The sequence below is a fragment of the Bufo bufo genome, chromosome 9 (genome assembly GCF_905171765.1).
Source record: "Bufo bufo chromosome 9, aBufBuf1.1, whole genome shotgun sequence".
NCBI lineage: Eukaryota > Metazoa > Chordata > Amphibia > Anura > Bufonidae > Bufo > Bufo bufo.
Genome location: NC_053397.1, coordinates 120,139,095 through 120,152,022, shown reverse-complemented (window position 1 = coordinate 120,152,022; position 12,928 = coordinate 120,139,095). Strand labels below are relative to the sequence as shown.

At 47.8% G+C, this 12,928-nt stretch overlaps 1 protein-coding gene across 1 annotated transcript in view; it reads left to right on the top strand.

The window, feature by feature from the left end:
• Positions 1-12,928, top strand: part of LRRC52 (leucine rich repeat containing 52) — a 507,372-nt gene that overhangs the window by 212,660 nt on the left and 281,784 nt on the right. The gene's annotated exons all lie outside the window — the stretch shown is intronic.

Here is a 12,928-nt window from a genome sequence, read left to right as displayed (position 1 = left end):
GTTTCAACTTGGTTAAGGCCTCCTGGGCCTCGGGTGTCCAGGAGAAGGGGACTGCCTTCTTGGTGAGTTGGGTGATTGGTGATATGACCTTGGAGAAGTTCCGGATAAACTTCCGATAGAAGTTGGCGAAGCCAATGAATCTTTGTATCTCCTTCTCGTTTTTCGGAATGGGCCAGTTCATCACAGCTTGGACCTTCCCCGGGTCCATACTTAGGCCCTCTGGGGAGATGATGTATCCGAGGAACTGAGTGGTGGTTCGCTCAAACTCGCATTTCTCTAGCTTGATATAGAGAGAGTTCTGTCTGAGTCTCTGCAGTACCCTGCGGACGTGTTCGCGGTGCTGCTCGAGGTCTTCAGAGAAGATCAAGATGTCGTCCAGGTAAACGACTACAAACAGATCCAGCATGTCCCTGAGGACGTCGTTAATGAAGTGCTGGAAGGTGGCGGGAGCATTGCAGAGTCCGAAAGGCATGACCAGGTACTCGAAATGACCATAACGTGTCCGGAAGGCGGTCTTCCATTCGTCCCCAGGGCGGATTCGGACGAGGTTGTAGGCCCCTCGAAGGTCGAGTTTGGTGAAGATCTTCGCTTCCCGGAGTCTCTCAAGGAGTTCGGAAATCAGTGGGAGTGGGTACCGGTTTTTTACGGTTATGTCATTAAGCTTTCTGTAGTCTATGCAGGGACGCAGGGAGGAGTCTTTTTTCTCTACGAAGAAAAAGGGGGCTCCCGCGGGGGAGGTGGAGGGCCGGATGAACCCCTTCCTCAGGTCCTCGTCCAGGTACTCTTTCAGGGCCTTGAGTTCAGGCTCTGAGAGGGAGTAGATACTGCCAAAGGGTATTTCGGCCCCGGGCAACAGTTCTATAGGGCAGTCATAGGGTCGGTGTGGTGGCAGCTTGTCTGCGTTTTTCTTGTCGCAGACATCCTGGAACTCACGGTATTGAGGGGGTAGCAGATCCTTGACGGATAGTTTTGAGATGGTGGTGTCTTCGGGTGGAAGGACGGGTTTGTGGGAGCAATTTAGCGTGCAGAACTCGGATGGGAATCGTATGCAGCGGGTTTCCCAGTCCACCGAGGGGTTGTGGGTGGTCAACCATGGGATGCCCAAGATCACTGGGAACTTCGGGGAGGCGATCAGAGAGAAGTGGATCTTTTCACGGTGATCAGGTTCAATGAGGAGTTGTAGTTCGGTGGTCTCGTGAGTGGCCGGCCCCGAGGAGAGTGGGGATCCGTCGACGGTTTCCAGGTCAACGGGGGCTGCCTTGATTGTCAGTGGAATGTTCTTTTCGCGGGCGAAGGTTAGGTCCATGAAGTTGCCTCCCGCCCCGGAGTCTAACATCGCTGAACAGGGGAGTTGTCGCCCCTCAATGTCGATGAGGATGGGGACGATGAAGTGGGATCCATGAGCCGCCGTGTTGTTATTTTCCGGGGCTGCTGGCGGGGTTGGAGTCTGTGGTTGCTCCTTTAGCTCCGTGACGGCAATAGTCTTTCGGATCTTATGAGGACATTTGATGGCAAAATGACCCGGCTCCCCACAGTAGAGGCAGAGGTTTTCGGCCAGCCTTCTCTCCTTCTCAGCTGTGGATAGAGACCTACGTAGAGCGTCAACCTGCATAGGTTCAGTTACTGACTGGGGGTCGCGCTGGGCGGTGGAAGAGAAGGAGTAAGTGGGTCTGTGGTCCGAGGACCAGAGTCTTTCTTTCTTCCTCTCGGAGAGTCTTTGATCTATCCGGATGCATAACTGAATGAAGTCATCCAGATCGTCCGGGGCCTCAACTCTGGCGAGTTCGTCCTTTATTAATTCTGACAGGCCTCGCCGGAATTGGCTTCTCTGTGCCGCTGGGTTCCAGGTGGTGTCCGTGACCCAACGGCGAAACTCGGCGGTGTATTCGGCGACGGAGCGTCTCCCTTGCCGCAGACCATGTAGTCGCGCCTCGGCTGTCGCACAGCGGTTGGGGTCATCGAAGACTTGGCTCATGGCGGTGATAAAGTTGTTTAGGTTGTCCAGGAGCTGACTGTTAGTCTCCACGTATGGTGATGCCCATGCTAATGCTTCATCCGTCAGGAGATTGACCACGAATAGCACCTTCTTTTTCTCAGTGGTGAAGGGGGCCGGGTACATCTGAAAATAGATGCGGCATTGGTTTAGAAACCCCCGATACTGGCGTCTGTCGCCGCTGAATCTTGATGGGAGTGGCATGCGGGTGTCTGCGGGCGCGCCGCGAACGTCCAGGAGTTGCCTCTGTAGTTCAATAATCTCCCTCTGTTGGCTTTGGACTACGCCTTGGAGCTGGGCAAATTTCTCCTGAAATGTAGTACCAAAATCTTGAAGTTCGGAGACCTGCTTACGCAGAGTGGCCATTGCGGACTCCATAGTGTGGCTGATTATTCTGTAACAGTCCTGTACTGAGGCTCACCTGAGTCAGAGGACCGCTGGCTGGAGGTAGGAGTGGAGCCCAGTGGCAAGGACCGCAGGCAGGTAGTAGGTGCAGGAAGTCTGGCAGAGGCGTAGTCGGTAGGCAGGCAGTGGGTCAGGGCAGGCGGCAGTAAGCGTAGTCAGACAATCCGGATGGCAACGGTGGTAGCAGTTCAGTAGGTAGGGTCAAGCAGAAGAGTAGTCGGTAGGCAGGCGGTGGGTCAGGGCAGGCGGCAGTAAGCGTAGTCAGACAATCCGGATGGCAACGGTGGTAGCAGTTCAGTAGGTAGGGTCAAGCAGAAGAGTAGTCGGTAGGCAATTCCTGGTCAGCAGTGGACTTCCAGTTGTAGCAGGAGCAGCGGATGAGGAGAAGCTTGATCAAGGCTCAGGAGCTCAATAATCAGCAAACTGGAGTGCAAGGGGCTGGACTTAAATAGGGAAGTACCAGGTGTGGGGAATCAAGGGTAATGAGCAAGGCTTGGCAAGACTGAGGTTAACTAATAGGCTTCAGGGAGGAATGTCCAGAGAGGACGGTAGCCTAGTAAGCAGGGCTACCGCCTGGGATGTGGCTGGTCACGGGTTCGAATCCCGACAGAACCAGGCATGGATCCCACAGGACCTGTCCATCCCTTGTGCAGATTAGACATTAATTACCTCCCCTTAACAATATATTATTGTACTCCAGGGCACTTCCTCATTCAATCCTATTTTTATTTTCATTTTACCATTATATTGCGGGGCAACCCAAAGTTGAATGAACCTCTCTTCTGTCTGGGTGCCGGGGCCTAAATGTGTGACAGTGGCCTGTTCCAGTGGTGGGTGACGTGAAGCCTGATTCTCTGCTATGACATGAAGACTGATTCTCTGCTGACATGAAGCCTGAATCTCTGTTATGGGACCTCTCTGCTCTGCCTGGGTGCCTGGGCCTAAATATGTGACAGTGGCCTCTTCCAGTGGTGGGTGACGTGAAGCCTGATTCTCTGCTATGACATAAAGACTGATTCTGTGCTGACATGAAGCCAGATTCTCTGTTACGGGACCTCTCTCCTCTGTCTGGGTGCCGGGCCCAAATATGTGACAGTGGCCTGTTCCAGTGGTGGGTGACGTGAAGCCTGATTCTCTGCTATGACATGAAGACTGATTCTCTGCTGACATGAAGCCTGAATCTCTGTTACGGGACCTCTCTCCTCTGCCTGGGTGCCTGGGCCTAAATGTGTGACAGTGGCCTCTTCCAGTGGTGGGTGACGTGAAGCCTGATTCTCTGCTATGACATGAAGACTGATTCTGTGCTGACATGAAGCCAGATTCTCTGTTACGTGACCTCTCTCCTCTGTCTGGGTGCCGGGGCCTAAATATGTGACAGTGGCCTGTTCCAGTGGTGGGTGACGTGAAGCCTGATTCTCTGCTATGACATGAAGACTGATTCTGTGCTGACATGAAGCCTGAATCTCTGTTATGGGACCTCTCTCCTCTGCCTGGGTGCCTGGGCCTAAATATGTGACAGTGGCCTCTTCCAGTGGTGGGTGACGTGAAGCCTGATTCTCTGCTATGACATGAAGACTGATTCCGTGCTGACATGAAGCCAGATTCTCTGTTACGGGACCTCTCTCCTCTGTCTGGGTGACGGGGCCTAAATATGTGACAGTGGCCTGTTCCAGTGGTGGGTGACGTGAAGCCTGATTCTCTGCTATGACATGAAGACTGATTCTCTGCTGACATGAAGCCTGAATCTCTGTTACGGGACCTCTCTCTTCTGACTGGGTGCCTGGGCCTAAATGTGTGACAGTGGCCTCTTCCAGTGGTGGGTGACGTGAAGCCTGATTCTCTGCTATGACATGAAGACTGATTCTGTGCTGACATGAAGCCAGATTCTCTGTTACGGGACCTCTCTCCTCTGTCTGGGTGCCGGGGCCTAAATATGTGACAGTGGCCTGTTCCAGTGGTGGGTGACGTGAAGCCTGATTCTCTGCTATGACATGAAGACTGATTCTGTGCTGACATGAAGCCAGATTCTCTGTTACGGGACCTCTCTCCTCTGTCTGGGTGCCGGGGCCTAAATATGTGACAGTGGCCTGTTCCAGTGGTGGGTGACGTGAAGCCTGATTCTCTGCTATGACATGAAGACTGATTCTCTGCTGACATGAAGCCTGAATCTCTGTTACGGGACCTCTCTCTTCTGACTGGGTGCCTGGGCCTAAATGTGTGACAGTGGCCTCTTCCAGTGGTGGGTGACGTGAAGCCTGATTCTCTGCTATGACATGAAGACTGATTCTGTGCTGACATGAAGCCAGATTCTCTGTTACGGGACCTCTCTCCTCTGTCTGGGTGCCGGGGCCTAAATATGTGACAGTGGCCTGTTCCAGTGGTGGGTGACGTGAAGCCTGATTCTCTGCTATGACATGAAGACTGATTCTGTGCTGACATGAAGCCTGAATCTCTGTTATGGGACCTCTCTCCTCTGCCTGGGTGTCTGGGCCTAAATATGTGACAGTGGCCTGTTCCAGTGGTGGGTGACGTGAAGCCTGATTCTCTGCTATGACATGAAGACTGATTCTCTGCTGACATGAAGTCTGAATCTCTGTTACGGGACCTCTCTCCTCTGCCTGGGTGCCTGGGCCTAAATATGTGACAGTGGCCTGTTCCAGTGGTGGGTGACGTAAAGCTAGATTCTCTGCTATGACATTAAGACTGATTCTGTGCTGACATGAAGCCTGAATCTCTGTTACGGGACCTCTCTCCTCTGTCTGGGTGCCGGGGCCTAAATATGTGACAGTGGCCTGTTCCAGTGGTGGGTGACGTGAAGCCTGATTCTCTGCTATGACATGAAGACTGATTCTCTGCTGACATGAAGCCTGAATCTCTGTTACGGGACCTCTCTCCTCTGCCTGGGTGCCTGGGCCTAAATTTGTGACATTGGCCTCTTCCAGTGGTGGGTGACGTGAAGCCTGATTCTCTGCTATGACATGAAGACTGATTCTCTGCTGACATGAAGCTAGATTCTCTGTTACGGGACCTCTCTCCTCTGCCTGGGTGCCTGGGCCTAAATATGTGACAGTGGCCTGTTCCAGTGGTGGGTGACGTGAAGCTAGATTCTCTGCTATGACATTAAGACTGATTCTGTGCTGACATGAAGCCTGAATCTCTGTTACGGGACCTCTCTCCTCTGTCTGGGTGCCGGGGCCTAAATATGTGACAGTGGCCTGTTCCAGTGGTGGGTGACGTGAAGCCTGATTCTCTGCTATGACATGAAGACTGATTCTCTGCTGACATGAAGCCTGAATCTCTGTTACGGGACCTCTCTCCTCTGCCTGGGTGCCTGGGCCTAAATTTGTGACATTGGCCTCTTCCAGTGGTGGGTGACGTGAAGCCTGATTCTCTGCTATGACATGAAGACTGATTCTCTGCTGACATGAAGCCAGATTCTCTGCTATGGCATGAAGAGACTGATTCTCTGCTGACATGAAGCCAGATTCTCTGCTATGGCATGAAGAGACTGATTCTCTGCTGACGTGAAGCCCGATTCTCTGCTATGGGACCTCTGTCCAATTGATATTGGTAAAAAAAATTTTTTTTTTTTTAAATTCATTTCCCTATCCACATTTGTTTGCAGGGGATTTACCTACATGTTGCTGCCTTTTGCAGCCCTCTAGCTCTTTCCTGGGCTGTTTTACAGCCTTTTTAGTGCCGAAAAGTTCGGGATTCGATGGGGTTCGGGTTCGGGACGAAGTTCGGGTCGGGTTCGGATCCCGAACCTGAACATTTCCGGGAAGTTCGGCCGAACTTCTCGAACCCGAACATCCAGGTGTTCGCTCAACTCTAGAGACATCTAATTAATAAAACATTGCGAGAACAGATATTAGATTCAATACCATTATTGAAATCAGCGACAGGCTTCCTAGCTGATGCTTCAGCAGAAACTATTTGTTTTTCAGCTAAAGACGCGGCTTTATCCAATGCCGCCAGAAGAGCTCTTTGGATAAAATCCTGGGGGGGAGATTTAGCATCCAAAATGAAGTTATGCTCGATAACTTTTTCTGGGGAGTACGTTTTTGGCCCCGTCCTGGACACGATCCTAGAAAAAGCTACCAACAAGAAAAAAGGTTTTCCTGAAGATAAGCCGACAAAAAGAAAATTGCCCTTTCGTCCACAGTTTAATCAGGGAAAATCCTTTCGTGGAAAAGGGAAAATGGGACGCTGGAGCTATGCAAAAGGGTGATGGGGTAGAGGATATCTTCTTAATCCCCAAAACAAATCCAGCGACAAACAATGATGCCAGGATAGGGGGAAGACTAAGAACCTTCTACCCGCAGTGGAAATCCGTAACTTCAAATCCTTGGGCTTTAAACATAATATAGGACGGGTACATTATAGAGTTTTCTTCCCTCCCCCCAAAAAGATTCAAAATCTCTCATCATCCGGCAGTTACCATTGATTTGGGAAAAAAATTCAGGATCTTCAAAAATTGGGAGTAGTAATTCCAGTCCCTCTATCTCAACAGGGGCAGGGTTATTACTCCTATTCCTAGTAACCTATTCCTAGCAACAACAAAAAATGGTGGCACCTATCGATTGATAATAAACTTAAAAGGACCTAAACAAGCATGTCACCTACAGGAAATTCAAGATGGAATCCCTGAGCTCCACCAACCTTCTTATAAAAACAAACGCCCTGTTGTGTACAGTCAACCTGAAAGACGCGTACTACCACGTCCCGATCCGTACCGAGTCTCAAAAATACCTAAGATTCGCCATAAAAGATCACATAGGGAACCTAGGCCACTTTCAATTTGTCGCCCTCCCCTTCGGAATATCATCTGCCCCCAGAATATTCACCAAATTACTCGTAGAAATGGTCGCACTTTTGAGAACTCAGGGTCTTACAATCGTCCCCTATTTAGACGACTTCCTAATCATATCAGACTCAGAACAACAAATAAAAATAGATTGAAACAGGTTTTGCGACCTTTTAAAAAATCTAGGATGGATAATAAACTTAAACAAGTCGTGCCTATAACCAAAAGCAAGGGTAAAATTTCCGGGAGTTCTTTTGGACTCCACAAAACAGACTTCCTTCCTTCCAGAAGAAAGGATAGGAAATATACAAAAAACAGTCAGAGGGTTTTTAAAAGGAGGTTTTATTCCATCAGGGAGACAATGAGTCTCTTAGGGCAGATAACAGCCTGTATTGTTGCAGTTCCATGGTGTCAGGCCCACTACAGAACCCTCCAGGCTTGGCTCCTGAACAAGTGGGACAAGCACTAGTCATCACTAGACCAAAGGATTCGGATCCCAGGGCACGTAAAAAGCTCCACACTCTGGTGGTTGGATTAAAAAAAACTAAGGAAGGGCGTAGAATAGCAGAAAACACTAGCAATAATTATCCAGACCGACGCAAGCGGCACGGGATGTGGAGCAAATGTCAACACAGACCTCTATCAGGGATTCTAGTCTACGGAAAAAGCAATGCGATCCTCGAACTATCGGGAACTCAGAGCAGTATGGGAGACCTTGAAGGTGGCGGTAGAAATAGTAAACAACCCCATAAAAATCTTCTCAGACAATGTGACAACAGTATCCTACCTAAAACATCAGGGGGGTACAAGATCAGTAAAACTACAGAATCTATCCACAAAAATATTCTCCTGGGCAGAGGGAAAAGTTAAATTTATCTCGGCCATTCACCTAAAAGAAGAACAAAACTTAATAGCAGATTTTCTGAGCAGGACCACCATATATCAGGGAGAATGGTCCTTAAATAGCAAAATATTTGACCTGGTGGTAGAAAAGTGGGGTCTCCCATCATTAGACCTATTCGCATCCAAGCTAAATGCAAAAGTCCCATTGTTTTTCTCCCTGAACCCAAGGGACAATCCTTGGGCAATAGATGTGTTTTTCCAAAACTGGAATTGGGACCTCGCTTATGCCTTTCCCCCATTCCAGCTAATACCCAGGGTTCTACAGAAAGTCATGCAGAAGTTGGCAAAACTAATTCTAATAACCCCGTTCTGGCCCAAGAGAAGTTGGTTCTCCATACTAATGAAACTATCTCCACAGGAACCTTTAACTTTTCTACTCAGGAAAGATACCTCTGTCCAGGGACCGATCTCACATCCACATCCAGAACTCTTCAAACTAACAGCATGGATCCTGAATCCGACATTCTAAGACGCAAAGGTCTTTCAGAAAAAGTAATATCTACTCTCAAGGCAAGTAGAAAAAAAAAGTTACTGGTGCCATTTACCTCAAAATATGGAAAAAATTCTGTATCTGGTGTGGAGAGGACACACCTAACAATTCAGAGCCCAATATTCAGAAGATCCTAGACTTTCTTCAAAAGGGTCTAGAGCTAGGCCTCAGACCTTCTACCCTGAAGGTTCAGATCTCATCCCTAAGTGCCTTCTTTGACAGTGAACTGGCCAGTCATAGATGGATCAGGAGATTTATTAGATCCGCATCTAGACTAAGACCTTCAATCAGACCCCGGATGCCGTCCTGGGACTTAAATACGGTTCTTAAAGGACTGACAGGGGCTCCATTTGAACCTTTAGAAGACATCTCTTTAAAGAACCTTTCACAGAAAACAGCTTTCCTGATAGCCATATCATCAGCTAAGAGGTTAAGCGAAATCCAGGCCCTTTCAATTCGGGAACCATACCTCACTATACAAGAAGACAGGATAACCCTCAAACTAGATCCAGGGTTTTTACCCAAGGTAGTAACCAATTTTCACAGAAACCAAGAAATAATATTACCTTCCTTTTGCACAAACCTCAAAAATCCTGGGGAGAAGCAATTCCACTGCCTGGATGTCAGAAGAACGGTCCTCAAATACATAGAAAACACCAATGATTCACGCCAGGTGGATAATTTACTTATCCAATTCCAAAGAAAGAATAAGGGCAAAGCAGTATCAAAGCCAACCATCACTAGATGGATCAGACTAACGATTTCCGATTGCTACAATATTCAGGGTATTAGTTGCCCCGTAGGAGTTAAAGCCCATTCTACAAGGGCAATTTCCTCAACTTATGCAGAAAGAGTAGGGGCTTCTCTGGAACAAATATGCAGAGCAGCCACATGGTCTAGTATGAATACCTTTGTAAAACACTATAGATTGGACTCATCCAGATCCTCAGATCTTTCATTCGGGAGGAAAGTTTTACAAGCCATAGCCCCCCCTTAATGTTTGGAATCTGTTAGGTCTCTCATGTGTGCCATCATGGTGGTGTAATGGAAAACCGGAATTAGACTTACCGGTAATTCAGTTTCCATGAATCCACCATGACGGCACAATATCCCACCCCAAAAAATATATATAAAAATATATCGATATGATCAAATACCAAAAAAAATAAAAAATAAGAAAAAATATATATATAATAAGAATTAAAATATATACTGGTATGAGGAAATACCAAACAAAAAAATGCATGTTGCACTTATAGTGGGTCGGAGCACTGTAATCTGGAACTCACTGGTGTATGGTGTTGGGAGGGGTCAATTTAACCTTTCTCTGTTCCTGCACCTACAGAGGTCAGGGGTCAATCTCTCATGTGTGCTGTCATGGTGGATTCATGGAAACTGAATTTACCGGTAAGTCTAATTCAGTTTTTTCCTCTGCAGCAGCAGGGTCTGGGATTGACTTAAGCTGGGTTACCTTGCCGTCTCTCTCTTGCTGTAGCCTTGCAAATCCTCCTCCTTTAGTTATTGCATGCTTTCATCTCCTGGAGCTCCTTCTTCCTCCCTTTCCATAGCAGCTTTGACTGAAATCTTCTGGAGCTAGAGGTCGGAGTTGGCCCACACCCTAAGCTCCAGAGAGGGCTGGGCCAGGATTGTTAACTCTGGCCTTGCCTAGTTTGTGCTGGAAAAACCGAGTGTGCAGTTCAAAGCATTAACCCCTTCAGCACCAATTCAATTTTCAACTTAACCCCTTCCCAACATCCGTCATACATGTATAGCGCAGCTGAAAGTTACTTCCTGACATCTGCCGTACGTCTATGGCACTCTGTTTGGATGGGTGCAGAAACTGCACCCACTAATTCAGCGGTTACTGACAGCCGAGCCCCTGCTGCATCCATCTGCCGGCTACGATGAAAAAACAGATGCCCGCACATTAACCCCTTGTATGCCATGGTCAACAGTGACGGCAGCATGCACAGGGTTTGCGGAGGGAGGCGGTCTCTCTCTCCGACCCCATCGGGTCTTTGTGCTGCATTGACTGGGACCCTTTGGCTGGCATGGCAGCCCAATGCCTTCCACAGGCATCGGAGCCTGCCAGCTACAGAAGCCTATGAGACCCAACCCCCTGGCTGGGTCTCTTCAGCATACTGTTAGTGATCAGGTGATGCATTACAACACACAATGTATTGTAATGCATTGTAAAGGAGATTAGACCACCAAAAGTTTATGTCCCCTGGTGGGACAAAAATAAAAAGTAAAAAAAAGTGTCTAAAAATAAAAAAAAATATTTTCAAGCTAAAAAAAAAGCCCTTTCCCCTCATCAAGCCATTTACAATAATAATAAAAAAAAATACACGTTAGTTATCGCCGCATCTGTAATGACCACCTCTATAAAAAATATCACATGATCTATCCTGTTGTAGTAAAAAAAAAGAAAAAAAAACTTTTTGGTCACCCTGCCTTACAAAAAGCATAATAGCAGTACTATGTACCCCAAAATGGCTATTATGAAAACGTCAGCTCATCCCACAAAAATTAGCCCATACATAAGACGATTGGCAGAAAAACGTTAAAAAAAATATGGCTCTCAGAAAATGGCGACACAAAAACAAGATTTAAAAAAAAAATGCTTTTGTAAAAGTGGCAAAAATTTTAAATAAAGACTATATAAAATTGGTATCCCAGTAATCGTACTGGCCAGCAGAATAAAGGTAAAGTAATCTTTCCTGCACGGTATTCGTTACAATAGCAAAACTCAAAAAGCAATGGCAGAGTTGCCGCCTTTTCTTTATCCTTCTTCCCAAAAAGTTGTACGTACTCCAAAATAGAACCAATGAAAAAGCTCAGTTGAGAAAAAAATAAAATGCATGGTTGTCAGAAAATGGATGTACTAGTCTCCAGAGGCTGATCAATAGAAACATGGCGCCATTTCCACCAAAATATGCCCTCCAATAACCATATGGCGCTCCATCTATTCTGACCCTTGCCGTTTGCCCAAACAGCAATTTACGACCACATATAGGGTGTTGCCATTGTCAGAATAAAATGCTTAATAAGATTTGGGGTGCTTTTTCTCCTATTACCTCTTGTGAAAAATGGGGAGCTTATGCATAATTTTATTGAAAGAAATGAAAAATTTCATATACACAGCCAAGTGACTATGGACTGTGGAACTCTCTGCCTGAGGAGGTGGTGATGGTGAGTTCAGTAAAAGAGTTCAAGAGGGTCCTGGATGTATTTATAGAGTGTAATAATATTACATGAAGAGGGCACTGGCTATTTGTTCAGTCCCACTAGCTCAACCATCATCCTACCCCCAACCCCCATCCTAACCCAGGAAATAAACACACCACACCACTGCTTGGATTTAATCGGCCACAGCAGCCGTTTATTGAATACATACAAAATAAATAACATAAGTTAACCCATGACGAGGGAGGTCCTAGAAGCCCCAATAACTCCATAAACGCTGGAACACCTGCGTCTCCATCTTGCCCCCAGCCGTTGAACCCAGCTCGGAGGCAGCAACTGATGGAACGCGTAATTAGTTCCTACCAGCTCCTCAATGAGAGTCCAGCCCCTCCCGCGGGGCCCTCCCATCCTCAGGTACCACCATATTCCTCCACTTCAAGGACCTCCCCCGCCTCCAAGAACGCGCAGCTTGACCACCTCAACCCTGCGCGTCCCTCCACACACGCAAAGCAATTTCAACACCACTCTGGAGCCCCAGAGCCCACAAATCCGTACCCACCGCATTCAGGTGCACTCCATCTGCTCTCCAAAATGCACCCTCACCTTTCTCCAACACCTCATGCCGCACCACCACACCCCCATTCCTCGCCATAAACTGGCCAACTGCTCTGTTCACCTTAATCCGAGCCTTATTATCGCACCCCTCCACGCCTTCCAAAGCACAATGTCTGACCAAACTGTTATGATCCCTGGAAACAACGCCCAAATCCTGAGCAAGTCAAACTTGACGTCACGGACCAATTCCCAAAAAGGACGCTTACCCAAATCATTCCCCCCCACATGTAAAACTAACACCTCCGGAGGACGATCCAATCGCACGAAATGATGCACCTCCCGCAAAACTCCACCCCACAACATACCTCTAACACCTAACCACCTGACCGTAGCGCACTCCGGACTAAAACCCAACTGTCGCCCACTCGGCCTCACATCTGCTCTGATCGCACCCCAGAACACATAGGAATGCCCCAGAATCCATACCAAAGCCGCCACCGTCCGACCTGTGAACACAAAAAAGAACAAATTAAAACCCACCTATCACCAACCATACCACTACAATAATGCAGGCCTCACATATGATTTG